Genomic DNA, 17,564 nt, shown 5'->3' on the forward strand with positions numbered 1-17,564 from the left:
TAGCCGACCCCAATGCTTAATCAGGAAGTACAAAATGCATGAAGACAGTGGTTACTATATAAAACATTCCCCAGAAAAATTTCTCACAAGACCCCAATGATGAAAGATTATCAGGTTAATCTAGAGTTTACACATACAAGCTTTTCTGCTTCTCAACAGTGTAACTGGAAAGCATTTTTGAGGCAGGAATTGTTTCTGGTGAGACTGTATATGTATTGGTCCCTGAACAGGGAAATGGGGGGAAGGAATCATTCACTCTATGAGCATCTTTTGTTGTTTAGAATAATCAAGATCAACAAGTCACTTATGCTACCAGAGGAAAACTGACATCTGTAGATGTTTAAGAGATGCCGCTTCCAAACTAAGGCACAAAGGCAGAGCAACTTCTTGTCTTATCATCCACCTTACAGCATCTATGATTTTTTTTTTCTTTTGTCTCCATGGGAATAGCATTGCTCTGCTTCTTTTAATACTTGAAGGATTACGTCCACAAGATTGTGTTTCTGGAAGCGCTGCAACTGGTCTAGGAATTTACCAATGTGTAACATCATTAAAGCACCATCTTTGTTGGCATTTTATAAGGATATATGTACAATTTACAGTGTTAATAGCAATTAGAGATCCCTGAGCTAGTTCAGCTTCTAGAAAGCATCCAGCAACATAGCAAAACACTCATCAGAGGCTCACAAACCCTTACAGATCAAACCACACAGAGCTCCATGCAAACATATTTAAACCACATTTCTCTAAAGTGCTATGTAGTCAGCAAGGTAAACACACCCCAGGCTGACAGAACATGCCTTCCCTAGGGCTGGATTCATTGTATCTTCAATACCTAACTAGCATGATGTGTTACTGATAGAACTGAGAATGCAAGCAACTTTTGGGCTTGTTTTCCACCCACTACTTTAATCTCAATAATAAAAATCAAACTGACATTCAGAATCTCTCTCAGCACTGCATTTTCCCCATCACTACAACAACCAGTAGTAGCTAGATTTGTATGCATTAGCTACATGCTTTGTCTATCTCCTAGCAGTACTAGTCACGTTGCCAAAATAATCAAACTACTGGGTGCTCCATTTCTTAGTGACCTGCGGCACACATGTAATGCTTTAACTCATTTTACACTAGGACTGCTTAATAGATCTTGGACTTGAACTTCAAGACACTTAAAATATGGCTTCTTAGACTTAGGCTGGTTTCCAGTTAATGTGGTTTTGTTAGTGAACCATAGTTCAGGAGAATTTTATCCTGCTCTCTCACAGTCTGTAGATATGAGGCCACGTGATTCAAAGACTGTCTGATGGGGCAGTTCAGGTTAAACGCATGTTTCCATGCTCGCAATGGAGCAAGACCAAACATTTTGGTCTATCTACTGACTGAGCAGCACATGCTAGATTATCATTTCTACTTACAGATACCATACTTACAGTGGTGCACCCCCTCACACCCCCACCCCACCCCCGCCTTTTCTCTCTCTTCAACTGCTTTACGACCTCAGGAATTCCAGACCACTGCCTTTGTGTAGTGAGTTGGTCAGTTAAGCGCCCCTTCATTGTACCAGAAACTCCTACATGGCTGAAGCAGAGCGGTCCTGTCCTTATCAAAATCTCTGTATTATGGCTAACGAGGGGGAGCGAGAACAAACAGCTACCCCTGACAGCCTTGAAACAGAGCAGTATCATCGTTACTGGAATTCCAGCAACTACTGACCCGGATTGTGGCTCGGATGGAAATTTACTAACGACTAAAGCCAATCATCTCACGATCCTATAAAACAGCAGTGCTAAGTGAGGCCCTTTGAGCTCTCCTGGACTGCCACGGGCTGCACCAGCACCTCCCTCTGAGTGGGATGCCTCTCAGAGCTAGCAAAGTTAGCAAACTCACAAAGTTTGCTACAGTCAGAGGTCCATTGCTGAAGACTGACAGTGGAGCCTGGGCTGAAACCCTTCACTCCTCAAGGCTCAACCCTCACCCATTGAGAAATGCCAAGGCATTCGACGTGAATATTTCACTGAACTCAAGGGGAATTTTTAACAGGTATACCCTTTTTTTTATATGTATTCATGTCTGTGGGTATGCAAGTGTGAATCAGTTTAAGTAGTCTATAGATGTATGATTTAATTACAAAGTGAGTCTTATACTACTGCATTACCCTTAGTCCTATAAACCATTGACCAAGTCTGAGACTAAGATTGGACCCAGCCCCACCTAGACTCTTCTCTGAAAAGGAGTTTAGAAAGCAAGGGAGTCTATTCTGAACCTCGTGACTCAATGGGAAGGTCCTCCTTATCCCCTGCATACACAGTCTCTCTATGAATCATTCCAACTCAGTGTAACAATTTTCCTTCATGCACTTCCTCCATGTAGTAATAGAGTGAACCTTGCCATCTTCGAATCTGTAACTAAGTCACTGTTTTGATCAATTTTGTCTAATCACTTTGTTAATCACTGATGACTGAGTGCTATTAAAATATCACAAGCAAATCCTGCTATTTGCTACAAGTAACTTCTAAACTGCTACCAAATCAAACTGTGTAAAGCCACTCATTCACAATAAATTGACATAATTAGCAGGATTCACAAACCTGCATTTGTGACAATTAAGAATAATGCCATACAAAATAAATTAGGTCATTAACACAGATGCTAATTATCCAGTGCTTTGAAATCCAAATTGTTACACTGGAGACAAAAGCCATTTGTTAGTCCAGAAACACTGCCTAAAAGTAAATGCAGTGATGGAGGAAAATAGACAGCATAGATAACACTGTTTCAGAACTATCTACATCTATCTATAAGTTTGCACTTATGCTGCAGGAGTCAGGAGGATTCTTAGGGAATTATGGAGATAGTCCAGTTCATCCTCAAAGAATCTGCTTTGGTCTTGCACACAGGCATACTCAGCAAAAATTGCCTGGCTTTGAAGACTCAGCCAGAAAGGAAAATGTCGTGCTTTAACCCCAGCTGGCAACTAAGCTCCACACAGCCACTTGCTCACTCCACCCACAACAGGATGGGAGAGAGAGGCTATGTCCCCTCCCAACTTCTTGTGGTGTGAGAAGCAGAAAAGGCCTTGACTCTGTATAAGCACTTCTCAGCAATAACTAAAACATCTCTGTATTATCAACACTGTTTTCAGCACAAATCCAAAACATAGCCCCATACTAGCTACTATGAAGAAAATAACTATCCCAGCCAAAACCAGCACAGACAATCATTTTTCTTCTTAGTGACATGACCAAGCTGAAGAAACTGTTTTACACAGCCTTTCACTTGTTTCTTGGCATTCATATCTTGAAATAGGGTTCTGAATGCCTGGCTAAGACAAGGAAGGAATGACCTTCAGCAGTTATGGAAGAATGAACAAGCAGATTTAATGCTAGCTAGGGACCTGGGCGGGGGGGGGGGGGGGGGGGGAAGAAGGGGAATGCCAGGTTTTGAGCAGGCCTCTTCACCAAACGTACACGGAATACACTAGCTAAGCAGTTTATTCTGCTTATTATTGTGCCAGATCAATTTCAGTTCAACTAGAGAGCTGAATCAACACAAGGGGGGTGATAGAAGAAGAAAAAGAATAAGTAGCTGCAAGACTACTGCAACTGTCATGTGAGCACACTTAAATCAGTTGAATTTCGCATCAGTAACTTCACTCAATTAACTATTATCTGTTGTTTACTTATTGAGTTGTTATTCCTGTTGCTACAGTGCCTTACCATGATTTCACAGATTAGGTCAGATCATACTAGAAACATGGAACAACTCTGGAACAACTCTTTTGATCCCCATCTTGCTACAGTAATTCAAAACTCATCCTAATGTTTCAAGTTATCGTTGTTTTCTTCTCCAATTCTACACTCTTCATCCTATCAATAGTTTGCATCCCATGTGTAAAACTGTTAGTACAGTGCCTGATGTGACTAGGAAACTAAAAATGCACAAACCCACTAAAGAAGTCCTAAGAAGGTGCATATGTCTGAACTTTGCCTTAAGTAAATAAGTAATTTTTAAAGAAGGATAAAATACTCTTATTTCTAAGAACAGAAGGAGTGATCCAATTCAATAGTACAGGACACAACTCCTTGGAGCTAACTGGTCATGCAATTTTGCCTGTTGTAAAGGGGGGGGGGGACGACACGACGACCCAGCTAAAGACCTAGCCCCTGGTCTCTCTTTCCAGGTCTCCTAAAACAAGAAACTTCACACTATATGTTCATGCAGTGCCACTGTTTATATGATTGTGACATCTCACACAGTGATTTGTAACATCACTGGCAGGGGAGGAACAAACAGCCACCAAAACAACATTCGAGAAAGAAAGAGAGACATACTAGAGAGCTAATGGGTGTTTAAAAGTGAAGAGCTAAGATTATGGACTAAATCCTGAGAGACTGGAAGTATGGGAAAAGCATACTCATAAATTAGGGTGAATGAGCTATTTCATTTAAGCAAGACAATGTGTGGAGAACTTACAGCACCTTTACCAGTCAGCCTGTCTACAGTTTGTCATTTGTAACTGCTACTGAAATAGGCATGATCTGAAAATGGTGCAGCTAGAACTTATTATAATATAGGTGAAACAGGACTATGGCAAGCTCTCTGTCACATGATATACGCTGGAGATCCTTCTGATGGGCACTCCTCCTCTTATCCACAGTGCTGATACTGTCTCCTAATTAAGGTACATCACCGGGAAAGGGATTCCTTGTCACTTTGTCACAAGGGATCCTTCCTGAGCCTCCACATGCAACATCAGACAGCATTTTCTCACTTTATTTACATCACAAAGGTGTTAAAAGGTGAATGAGACAGTCCTTCATGAATTGCTTTAAAAAAAAAATCTTAAACCCATCATATATATGTTTCTTTACTGCATTTTAACTATCTTACCTGGTACAAAAAAAATCATTCTCTGTAAACCACTTGTATTCTAAGTGGATTCCCAAATGAGCAGCCTTTACAGTAACCAGAAAAACTAAGTAGACAACTGAAACTGTACCTAGAAAAGGCAAGAGCCAAATAAACACCATGACGCAGTAGAAAGTATTTGTGCTGTATTTAATTCTTGTTCCACCCAACTAGTTACCAGTAGCCCAAACACTTAGGGCTGGTTTTCATTCTTAAAAATACAGGCTAGATCTAAATTTTCTTTTCTTTATTTAATTTATAGGCCAGAGAGAAAGAGTAATGCGCTTGCACCCAATGCAAGCTTTCAGCATGTTTAATGTTCTCCAGATGCTGCACTAGTGACAGCAGAAGTAGTACCTGGTAATCCCTGGTGGTGGGCAGGTGCGGGGGGTCTCTAGGCAGTAACAGATGGGTTCTAGCTTCAGCTGTCAGGATTTTAATCTAACATGAGACACAGTTGGCCACAGTACTGCAGCTATTACAACATCCATTCAGTCATTGACTTTTTGAACCAAATGGTCCAGTGAAATATGAATCAATGTTTACTCAATTGTGAACTTTACACTGGGAGCTAGAAGCTGATAATAACATTTGATCACTACTGATTTAAACCTTGTCTTGATCATAACCTTGATCATAACACAGGACTTGCATTCCATCTCATTGGTTCAGTCATCCAACAATACACAGCTAGAGGACTACAGATAAGATCTGTATAAGATGAGCATAAATATAAGATCAGTAAAATTATAAGATGAGTATAAATGCCTTGCTGTGTCTGCATGTGGGATGGAGAGCATATGATCTTGTTCCTGACATTTAAAAGAGGATAGGGGCAGAAAAAAGGCAGGATAATAACTACCCAAAAAATGAAGGAAACTGTGCAACAGTAATTAAGGCTACTGCGATGCAACCTCCTGGCCAATAATACTACTACTCACCAGAAGAGAACAGCCGATAAATAAGTAAAGAAAAAGAAACAGCATTATTACAGTTTAGAATACAGAGTGAGAGAAGACATAATTTCATTCTAGCAACATCACCAAGGTTACAAAATAAATTGAGGAAGTTATCATTTGATTACACGGAGCACAGTCAAGGAATTAAGTAGAGAAAATCCATGAGTCAGTATAGAGATAAAGGACTGGCCACTTTTCTCATTCAGCAATATCTAAAGCCAGCTGGATGGCTTTCACCTCTGCAAACTGACTCGACTCCCCTTCTCCTTCAGCAGTTTCTGCGACTTGCCGTATAGGACTCCATACAGCAGCTTTCCACCTCCGATGCTTTCCCACAAGATGACAGGACCCATCAGTGAACAGGGCATATTGCTTCTCATTTTCTGGCAATTTATTATACAGTGGGGCCTCTTCAGCACGTGTCACCTCCTCCTCTGGTGATATTCTGAAGTTTTTGCCTTCTGGCCAGTCCATGATCACTTCCAAGATTCCTGGGCGACTGGGGTTTCCTATTTGAGCCCGTTGTGTGATCAATGCAACCCACTTACTCCATGTAGCATCAGTTGCATGATGTGTAGAGGGGACCCTCCCTTTGAACATCCAGCCCAACACCGGCAGTCGGGGTGCCAGCAGGAGCTGTGCTTCAGTACCAACCACTTCTGAAGCAGCTCGAACCCCTTCATATGCTGCCAATATCTCTTTCTCAGTTGGAGTATAGCGGGCTTCGGATCCTCTGTATCCCCGACTCCAAAACCCTAGGGGTCGACCTCGAGTCTCCCCTGGTGCTTTCTGCCAGAGGCTCCAGGTAGGGCCATTCTCCCCGGCTGCAGTGTAGAGCACATTTGTAATATCCTGCCCTGCCCGGACTGGCCCAAGAGCTACTGCATGAACTATCTCCCGTTTAATTTGTTCAAAGGCTTGTTGTTGCTCAGGACCCCATTTGAAATCGTTCTTCTTCCGGGTCACTTGATAGAGAGGACTTATGATCTGACTGTAATTTGGAATATGCATTCTCCAAAAACCCACAACGCCTAAGAAAGCTTGAGTTTCCTTTTTGCTAGTTGGTAGGGTCCTTGAAATACCCTCTCCTGAGGTAGTCTATGCCAAGGATGCACGGAGCCTCTGGGCCAGTCACAATGGGGTGCTTCTCCCACTCATTCCCAGTTAGGCTCACTTCAGCTTCCAGTACAGTTAGCTGTTGGGATCCCCCTGTCACTCCAGAAATACAAATGGGTTCTACCCCTCTATAGTTTGATGGCATTAGGGTACACTGTGCACCGGTGTCCACTAGAGCCTTATACTCCTGTGGGTCTGACGTTCCAGGCCATCAAATCCACACAGTCCAGGAAAACCAGTTGTCCCTTTCCTCCACCTGGCTGGAGGCAGGGCCCCTCTAACACTGGTCACAGTATTCCTTGTTCACTCCTTGTAAATGTGAATCAAAAGTCCCTTGATTAAGATCTGGAGTAGAATTAGCCCTCTTCCTCTGTCTGGGGAACTGCTCACTGGAAACTGGAACTGCAATTTTCCTGGGAGAACTGCCTTTTGTAATTGTTTTTCCTTGCAACTCACGCATCCGTTCCTCTAGGGTCGAGGTGGGTTTTCCATCCCACTTCCTCATGTCCTCTCCGTGGTCACGCAGATAAAATCACAGGGTGCCCCGTGGTGTGTATCCTCTCCATCCTCTTTCTTGAGCATAAGGACATTGACTCCTAAGGGCTGAGATACTGGCCCGTACAGGTGGGGAGTAGGACAGATTCTCTCTGAGTTGTTGGAAGTCTCGGCCTATTTTTTCAGACAGTTTTTCCACAGCCGAGACACAGGCCCGTAGGGAGGAAGAGATACTTTCTTCATATTCCCGGAGTCGTCTAGCCACTTCATCCACTGTTGGTGCCTTGTCATCTTTCCAGGCCAGTATTGCCAACAAGTTGGAATACGATGCTGGTGCGCTCCGTACCACCTTCCGCCACATGGGTTGTGTGCACCTGACTTCATCTGGATCGTTGGGTAACTGCTCATCATTCAGGTCACTATAAATCACCTCCAGCACGCCTAATTCCCTCAAGTACTGGATACCCTTCTCTATGGTGGTCCATTTGCTTGGGCAGTATAAAACATCCTCCTTGAACAGATACCTTTCCTTCACGCTTGACAGAAGTCTCCTCCAGAGGCTGAGCGTTTTTGCCCCTTTTCCAATTGCTTTGTCAATGCCCCCTTCCCTAGAAAGGGATCCCAGCTGCTTAGCTTCCTTACCCTCTAAATCCAGGCTACCGGCCCTGTTATCCCAGCATCAGAGCAGCCAGGTGATGATGTGCTTGCCTGGATGACGACTGAAATCTTTTCGCATATCTCGCAGCTCACTCAGGGATAGGGATCGAGTATTTACCATCTCATTTATGGGTTCTTCCTCCTCCTGTTCTCATGATGGCCCTGGTTCATCTTCATCCCTTACTAAACGAACTGATTTTCTTGTGTGTTTCTTCTTTTTTATAGGGGCAACTGATACTGGTTCGGGTTGGTTCTCTGGTTTAGCCACGGTGCCTGCCACTGGGGTTGGAGTGGCTGCAGTACCTGTGGTGGGGGTTGTAGTAGCTGTAGTGCCTGTGGCTGTAGTTGGAGTAGCCGCAGTGCCTGTCACTGGGCTTGGAGTAGCCACAGTGCCTGTTGTTTTGTCATCTGATCCAGAGACCCTCTCTTTTCCTTGAGGGTACTGAATAGTGTTGAACAGGGCTCTATAAGCATGGTCCAGTCCCCAGCATGTTGCAATGAGTTGTGTCTCTTTGGAGTCACCAGGGTGACAACATACTTTTCCCAAATACTTTACTAGTTCTTCAGGATTCTGCACTTGTTCAGGGGTGAAGTTCCAAAACACGGGAGGTCCCCACTGCCCTAGGTACTTGCCCATACGATCCCACACATCCTTCCGCTCATAACTCTCCAGCCTTGGGGCGGATCTCTGGATGATATTCTTAAATTGCTTACTAACCTTTGTCAAAACCAAAACAATATTCCCAAGAAGTATCAATAGAACTATCTTAACTGCCCAGGGATGTTCAAGATACTGAAAAGTTTCTGTAATGAAGGAGGAAGCGTTATAGAAGAAGGTAGTGAAGGTGCCATTCTGTATTTCCTCCACAAGAAACCTCTCCGAGGAAAAGGTATAATTGCTAACTCTCTCCATGAGGTAGTACCCGAAGTACAGTAATGACTTGTGTATGAAACCCAAATACCAAAGAATGCTCAAGGTCAGGGTTTTGATAAGGAACCTCACAAGCAAAACATCCTTAATCACTGCAGAGCATAGTGCAACGCACAAACTGACAACAAGCTTTAACATGCACAGCCAAGAAAAGAACATGGCGCAGATCAGATGAACTAATATCATGACCGGTAACTGTTAACAGAATCCTTAATACACTCTGGTTAATCTGTTATTATCTCAAACCCTTTGTGCCCCACGTTGGGCACCAAAAAGGACTGACGTGGTTTAGCCCCAGCCAGCAACTAAGCACCACACAGCCGCTCGCTCACTTCCCCTGCCCCGATCAGATGGGGGAGAGAATCGGAGGAGTAAGAGTGAAAACAACCACTCCTGGGTTGAGATAAGAACAGTTTAATAATTGAAATAATGTAAAAAATAATGATAATAATAACAACATAATAATGATGATAATAATAATAACAATATACAAAGCAAGTGATGCACAATGCAATTGCTCACCACCCGACGACCGATACCCAGGCAGTTCCCGAGCAGCTATCGCTGCTCCCCGGCCAACCCCCCCCCAGTTTATATACTGAACATGACGTCATATGGTATGGAATACCCCTTTGGTCCGTTTGGATCAACTATCTCGTCTGTGCCCCCTCCCAGTTTCTTGTGCACCTGGCAGAGCATGGGAAGCTGAAAAGTCCCTGACTAGCGTAAGGGCTACTTAGCAAAAACTAAAACATCAGCATGTTATCAGCATTCTTCTCCTACTAAATCCAAAACACAGCACTATGCCAGCTACTAGGAAGAAAATTAACTCTATCCCAGCCGAAACCAGGACAGACAGAAAAAAAGGTGCATGCAACCATACCCTTAGTCCAGATGGTATTATATGGAAAGAGCTTCCCCTACTCATTTTTCTAATCGTTTTTTTTCAGAAGAGGCTCTGTGGGATGCTTTTTCCATGTTTTATTTTAAATAAGGGAATCTCTGGAAAACGGTTTAATTCTCACTGTCTACAGTCATCTCTAGTAGTATTTTCTTTCCAGTACACTTCTGTGCTACTTTACTGCTCTGCCACACCAGATATTCTCTAGTTTCTGCCACTTCACCGGTACAAGAGTATTAGATAGCAGTTTCCTTATATTTATGTATATACACATGCACACAGAAAATGCCCATCAGCCTGGAAATTTAATTAGTGTGTCTCTGGTTAAAATTTGCTTCTGCTGCATGTGGGTGTATTATGCATACAGAGAATCAACTAGGGCAATAGGCCTCAGACTTTTTAAATGCGATTAACAGCAGCTTGTTTCTCATAAAGAAAGCAAAATTCTTGTGGGAAGAAAACTATTTTTTGCTTCTTCATTTTGATTTATGACACCCTGAATCACTATTGAGTTTCTCATATTTATTGTATACAACAAACAGAAGATGCTTTTAAAAAATCACTCATCACCTCCTCGCTTCACCACTGTTCTGTGTTGCTACTTAAAAAAAGTACCTAGTGTGAAGCCATCAAAAGAACTGATAGCTCTTACAGAATTAGAGCACTTCAAAATTAGTTATTATTAGTTATTATAAATATGTTTCCTCTGTACATAAAAGTGTTTTATTTCTGTTTCATAAAACAAAACCAGAACAAAAGCATGGGACACTGTGTTAAAAAAAGAAAAAAGACAGGATATAATTGGCTTACAGTCCTTGCATTCTGTACGTACTAATTTCTAGACTGTCTAGACCTTAGGAAATCAATTTGTTCCCACCTAAATTGTATAAAGTTTTTAAGAAGTCATCTGAATGTACTAGAATTAAATACCGTAGCCTGCTTAGGATAACTTAGAAACACATGGCTGGAAGACGCTATTGTGTCAAACCTACATCCTATTACCCATTTTATAACTTAGTAATTAAGTAGCCACAATGAAAGTTAGGACAAGAATCCAATGATTAAAGTTATCACAGAGCAAACAACTGGAAACAGTTAAGAGATAAAACAACATGCCAATCTCATGGAAAAGCAGGACTTTTTCCTAGAAAAGGAACTGTTTTGATCATTCTGAAGTTTTCTTATAAGAATCAGAGTTATTTGGTTTAGAATAATTTAGGATTGAAGTGCTAATCTTATTAAAAAAAGACCCAAAACAAAGTCTAAAATGAAATGGCCTTAAGAACATATGAATTAGGTCAGCTGTAAAATACACCAGTCATTAACCAATAAAGTAATGCGTGTCCTTCAGGGATGGTGGGAACTAATTAAACTTTAAGAGGTATAAGTGGCAAGGTTGGTTAGCTCAGTTGGTTAGAGCGTGGTGCTAATAACGCCAAGGTCACGGGTTCAATCCCTGCTCACTGCAGGGGGGTTGGGCTAGATGACCTCTCAAGGTCCCTTCCAACCCAAAGCATTCTATGATTCTAATAACGCCAAGTGTCTGTGCTGTTATTTGCCTCAGAGATTTGTTAATTACCTTCAAAACAGAAACTCTTAAATCTTAGTTGTGCTATTCAACGCTATAAGTCAGATTTTCAAAGCTCTCAATTTCATCATTTATTCCCACAACTCTACATACCTAATTGATTGCATCCACAAAAGCTTGTGTGTCTATGCATGTACAAGGGTGTAACTAACCAATATGTTTTCTTTTGTAGCAATGCCAGACTAAAAATTGTTCCTTCACTGTGCTACAGTTCATTATTCCTTCAGGGATGCTTGCAGAAACTGTCTATATGGTAGCACTGTAACTATGTTTGCTGAAATCTAGAATGAAACTAGATTTTTTTTTTTTTTCATTAACCTGGATCATTTTAACAGCCTAGTCTGTCATATGGCTGTTCAAATTGTTACACCCATGCAAACAAGGAGGGAGTAAAAGTACAAAGTGGAAACAAGCAACCAGGTTTGGGTTGTTTAAATTACACCAAGGAGCCCTATTACTCACATGCAAATCAGATAATTGGTACTTTGTCTTTCATTAAAAACAAACTTTAACAGAGAGATTGAGAAATTTGCTTTGAAAACATACATGAGTCTGTGCCCATAACTCCATACACAATTACTTATTCTCACTTGACTTTTCACGCAATGTAACAGAAAAAATCAAGATTAAGTAAACTGGACAATCCTTTTTCAGTATAAAGTCTTGATCTTTCAACAAGATAGCTGTAAACATTAACCAAGCATTAATACTTACTGTATATAAACTTTCCTGTGTTGAACAGAAAATTGGACATAAGCACCCAATAAACAACCATGGCTCCAAACAGTGATACCATAGAAAATAAGAGGCTTGACCACTGACCAAAGGATCCAAAATAATACTTGCAAACATCTGGGAATTCCCAGTTTGAGGTATCTATTAAAGCTGAAGAAGATACAAAAAACAGAAACATATCTAAACAAAAGGTTATATTAGAGCCAGTAGAACTCTTCATAACAGGATGTGTTCATGTTTCAGAATATTCTGACACAAATTTGCAGCGCTTCCAAGATTGCTGTTAACTTTAAAGTATAACATTCATTAGGAAACACTGTTCTATTTCAAACAGGCTACTACATTAATGTTGGGTGTTTGACTGAAGGAGCCTGAAGAAGTAGAGGCTTTTATTGTGGCCACAATACCACTTTGAGTACTTCCGGAAGCACTGGAATAAGACATGGTGGCAAAAATGCAGCCATGCATTTGCAGCTAAAGCCTTTTGCAGGAGTTATAGCAAAGTAGGCCAGACCATGAACTAGTCCTCAACAATGCCCTCAAATGCTTTGTGAAAAGCTGCAGGTCTTAACTGCCATTTTTTGAGCAAGTCAGGGGTAGTTTATGCATAAAAGCACCAACTACAACAGCTGCAAGATTGGTTTTGAGCAATAAAAGTACATTCAAAGTAGAACCACTGTCAGTGAGGCAATCGTCCATAAATTGCTTCCAATGCAGAATGCAGAGTAAACAGTTGTACATATTTTAGAGACAGCAGTATTGCAGCTTTCAGGCAGCTAAATGATTATAAGAATCTTGTTGCTTTATAGGCAGAAAGGGACTTGGACAATTTCTTTTTTATATACAAATACTAGGGTAATACAGACATACAACACAAGTGGATGCAGCTACAGCCCAAGCTGTTCTACTGCAGAACATGATCAGAAATACATGTAGAGAACCGGACAGCGCTTATGGAGAAGGAGGGAAGCCTCTAGCTCTTTGTCCTGGTTTTGGCCGGGACAGAGTTAATTTTCTTCCTAGTAGCAGGCATAGTGCTGTGTTTTCGATTTAGTAGGAGAAGAATGTTGATAACACACTGATGTTTTAGTTGTTGCTAAGTATTGCTTATGCTAGTCAAGGACTTTTCAGCTTCCCATGCTCTGCCAGGTACACAAGACACTGGGAGGGGGCACAGCCGAGATAGTTGATCCAAACTGACCAAAGGGACATTCCATGCCATATGACATCATGCTCAGTATAAAAACTGGGGGGAGCTGGCCTGGGGGCAGCGATCGCTGCTTGGGAACTGTCTGGGTATCGGTCGGCGGGTGGTGAGCAATTGCATTGTGCATCACTTGCTTCGTATATCATTATTATTATTGTTATTATATTGTTATTATTATAATTACTCTTTTACTTTATTTCAGTTATTAAACTGTTCTTATCTCAACCCAGGAGTTTTTCTCACTCTTACTCCTCCGATTCTCTCCCCCATCCCATTGGGGTAGGGGGAGTGAGCGAGCGGCTGCGTGGTGCTTGGTTGCATTCTGGGGCTAAACTACGACACTCTGTAAGTCTCCAAACACTTAGTAAGTGAACATGAGAAACCTTGCTCGCTAAGAGTTTGGGTTTGTTTATAATACTTAAGTCCCAAGGAACTGAAGGATAATATATTAATAATATATTAAGGGAATCCAGACTCCAAAAGGAAGGACATTCAAAGGAACAGCTTTTATTTGCAGGTCAGGTCTAACATATAGTAGAATCATAGAATCATAGAATGCTTTGGGTTGCAAGGGACCTTTAGAGGTCATCTAGCCCAACCCCCCTGCAGTGAGCAGGGACAGCTTTAACTAGATCAGGTTGCTCAGAGCCCCATCCAACCTGACCTTGAATGTTGCCAGGGATGGGGCCTCTACCATCTCTCTGGGCAACCTGTTCCAGTGTCTCACCACCCTCATCGTAAAAAATTTCTTTCTTATGTCTAGTCTAAATCTATTCTTCTTTAGTTTAAATCCATTACTCCTTGTTCTGTCACAACAGGCCTTGTTAAAAAGATTCTCCCCATCCTTCCTGTAGGCCCTCTTTAAGTACTGAAAGGCCGCAATAAGGTCTCCTCACAGCCTTCTCTTCTCCAGGCTGAAAAATCCCAACTCTCTCAGCCTGGCCTCATAGGAGAGGTGCTCCAGCCCTCGGATCATTTTGGTGGCCCTCCTCTGGACCCGCTCCAACAGGTCCATGTCCTTCTTGTGCTGAGGGCTCCAGAGCTGGACACAGTACTCCAGGTGAGGTCTCACCAGAACAGAGCAGAGGGGCAGAATCACCTCCCTCGACCTGCTGGCCACGCTCCTTTTGATGCAGCCCAGGATACGGTTGGCTTTCTGGGCTGCAAGCGCACATTGCTGGCTCATGTCCAGCTTTTCATCTACCAGTACCCCCAAGTCCTTCTCCGCAGGGCTGCTCTCAATCCCTTCATCCCCCAGCCTGTATTGATATTGGGGGTTGCCCCGTCCCAGGTGCAGGACCTTGCACTTGGCCTTGTTGAACCTCATGATGTTCACACAGGCCCACCTCTCCAGCTTGTCCAGGTCCCTCTGGATAACATCTCGTCCTCCTGGCGTGTCAACCGCACCACTCAGCTTGGTGTCGTCTGCAAACTTGCTGAGGGTGCACTCGATCCCACTGTCTATGTCACTGATGAAGATAGAACCGGTCCCAGTACAGACCCCTGAGGGACACCACTTGTCACCAGTCTCCATGTGGACTTCGAGCCATTGACCACGACCCTCTGGATGCGACCATCCAGCCAATTCCTTATCCATAGAACAGTCCACCCATCAAACCCATCTCTCTCCAATTTAGAGAGAAGGATGTTGTGGGGGACTGTGTCGAACGCTTTACAGAAATCCAAGTAGATGACATCCATTGCTTTTCCCTTGTCCACTGATGCAGTCACTCCTTCATAAAAAATCACTAGGTTGGTCAGGCAAGACTTGCCCTTGGTGAATCCGTGCTGGCTGTCTTGAATCACCTCCCTGTCCTCCATGTGCTTGAGCATAGCTTCTAGGAGGATCTGTTCCATGATCTTCCCAGGCACGGAGGTGAGGCTGACAGGTCGGTAGTTCCCAGGGTCCTCCTTTCTTCCCTTTTTAAAAATGGGCACAACATTCCCCTTTTTCCAGTCAGCAGGGACTTCACCGGACTGCCAAGACTTTTCAAATATCATGGCGAGTAGCTTGGCAACAACATAAACCAATTCCCTCAGGATTCTGGGGTGCATCTCATCAGGTCCCATAGACTTGTGTACATCCAGGTTCCTCAGGTGGTCTCAAACCTGATCTTCCCTTACAGTGGGAGGGGCTTTACCCCCCTGGTCCCCATCTTTTGGGATCGATTTGGGAGGGGTGAGGAGAGAGGTTGCCGGTGAAGACCGAGGCAAAGAAGTTGTTGAGTACCTCTGCTTTCTCCTCATCTGTTGATACAAGTTCGCCTTTCTTGTTCATCAAGGGGGGTACCCTTTCTGTAACCTTCCTTTTCTGGCTGACATACCTGTAGAAGCCCTTCTTGTTATTCTTTACGTCCCTTGCCAAATTCAGCTCCATCCTCGCCTTGGCCTTCCTGACCTCCTCCCTACACAACCGGGCAGTTTCCCTGTATTCCCCCCAGGACACCTGTCCCTGCTTCCACTGCCTGTGCAGTTCCCTCTTACTCTTTAGTTTGACCAGCATGTCTCGACTCAGCCATGCTGGTCTCTTCCCTTCCTTGCCTGATTTTTTACACTTAGGGACTGATAGCTCTTGTGCTCTATGGAAGGTGTCCTTAAAGATCTGCCAGCTCTGTTCCGTTCCCCTGTCCCTGAGGACCATTTCCCAGGGGGTCCTTCTGACTAACTCCTTGAAGAGCTGGAAGTTTGCTTTTCTAAAATTTAGGGACCTGACTGTACTCCTCGCTTTTCCCATGTCCCTCAGGAGCGTGAACTCCACCAACGCATGATCACTGCAGCCCAGGCTGCCTCCAGTCTTGACATCACCAATGAGCTCACTTGCATTGGTGACCATCAGGTCCAGTATTGCATCCCCTCAGGTAGGGATGTCTATTACCTGGCTTAGGAAGTTGTCATCTATGCATTCCAGGAATCTCCTGGATTGCCTACAGCGCGCCGTGTTGGTTTTCCAGCAAATGTCAGGGTGGTTGAAGTCCCCCAGCAGGACAAGTGTCTGCAAGCGCGAAGCCTCCCGGAGCTGGAGGAAGAAGGCTTTGTCAGCAGGCTCCCCTTGATCAGGTGGCCTGTAGTAGACACCAACCACAAGGTTCCCTTTGTTGCCTCTGTCTCTGACTCTTACCCATAAGCTTTCGACCTGCTCGTGGCTATTCTTCAGGGACAGCTCTTCACACAGTATTGATTTCTTTATGTAGAGGGCAACGCCTCCGCCCCTCCTTCCTCGCCTGTCCCTTCTGAACAGCCTGTAGCCACATTCCAGTCATGGGATTCGTCCCACCAGGTTTTGGTTATGGCAATCAGGTCGTAGCTTTCTAGTACCACAGTAGCTTCCAACTCCTCCTGTTTGTTCCCCATGCTGTGTGTGTTCGTGTAGAGGCATTTCATCTGGGCTGTTGGCCGTGTCGCCGCCTTAGTGGAACATCCCTTGTTTCCCTTGGGGTGTTTCACGGAGGTTTCCTTGTGAGCTCTATCTCAGGAGCCCCCGGCTCATCTCTGCAAGACTTCAACTGTGCTGCAGCGTCCCCATCATGCCTCTGGGCACTGTACAGGAAGTCAATCATGACTTGTGATAACACAAGACCTTGTTAAGGCACTGAGCTACTAGATATTTACTTCAAAGCAAGCTGCAGAGTGATTCTCCTCCTAACTTTATTTGTGCTTCTTTTATAAAAGAACTAGGCTGTGGAACACCCAACATGCCACACATCACTCAGTTAATCTTCCCCTGTCCCTGCCTTACCTTTTGCTAGTTGGTGGAGACATGACTGTTATTTTGTTGATCACATCCATTGGGATCTGACGATGTCCATCTTGCCATTTTATTCCTAAAAACTGGATCTCCTGTACAGGTCCCTTGACCTCACTTTGGTTTATGGCAAAACCAGCCTTCAGAAGGATTTGGACTATTTTCTTTACCTTCTCAAAAACTTCTTCTGCTGTGTTGCCCCATACGATGATGTCATCAATGTATTGCAGATGTTCTGGAGCTTCACCCTGTTCCAGTGCCGTCTGGATCAGTCCATGGCAAATGGTAGGGCTGTGTTTCCACCCCTGGGGCAGTCGATTCC

The 17,564-nt window shown here is 43.5% G+C and overlaps 1 pseudogene; it reads right to left on the reverse strand.

Annotated features, from left to right (window-relative positions):
• LOC142596473 (neutral amino acid transporter 9-like) overlaps window positions 1-17,564 on the reverse strand; it is a 61,884-nt pseudogene that overhangs the window by 35,957 nt on the left and 8,363 nt on the right.

Source organism: Pelecanus crispus, chromosome W (genome assembly GCF_030463565.1).
Source record: "Pelecanus crispus isolate bPelCri1 chromosome W, bPelCri1.pri, whole genome shotgun sequence".
NCBI lineage: Eukaryota > Metazoa > Chordata > Aves > Pelecaniformes > Pelecanidae > Pelecanus > Pelecanus crispus.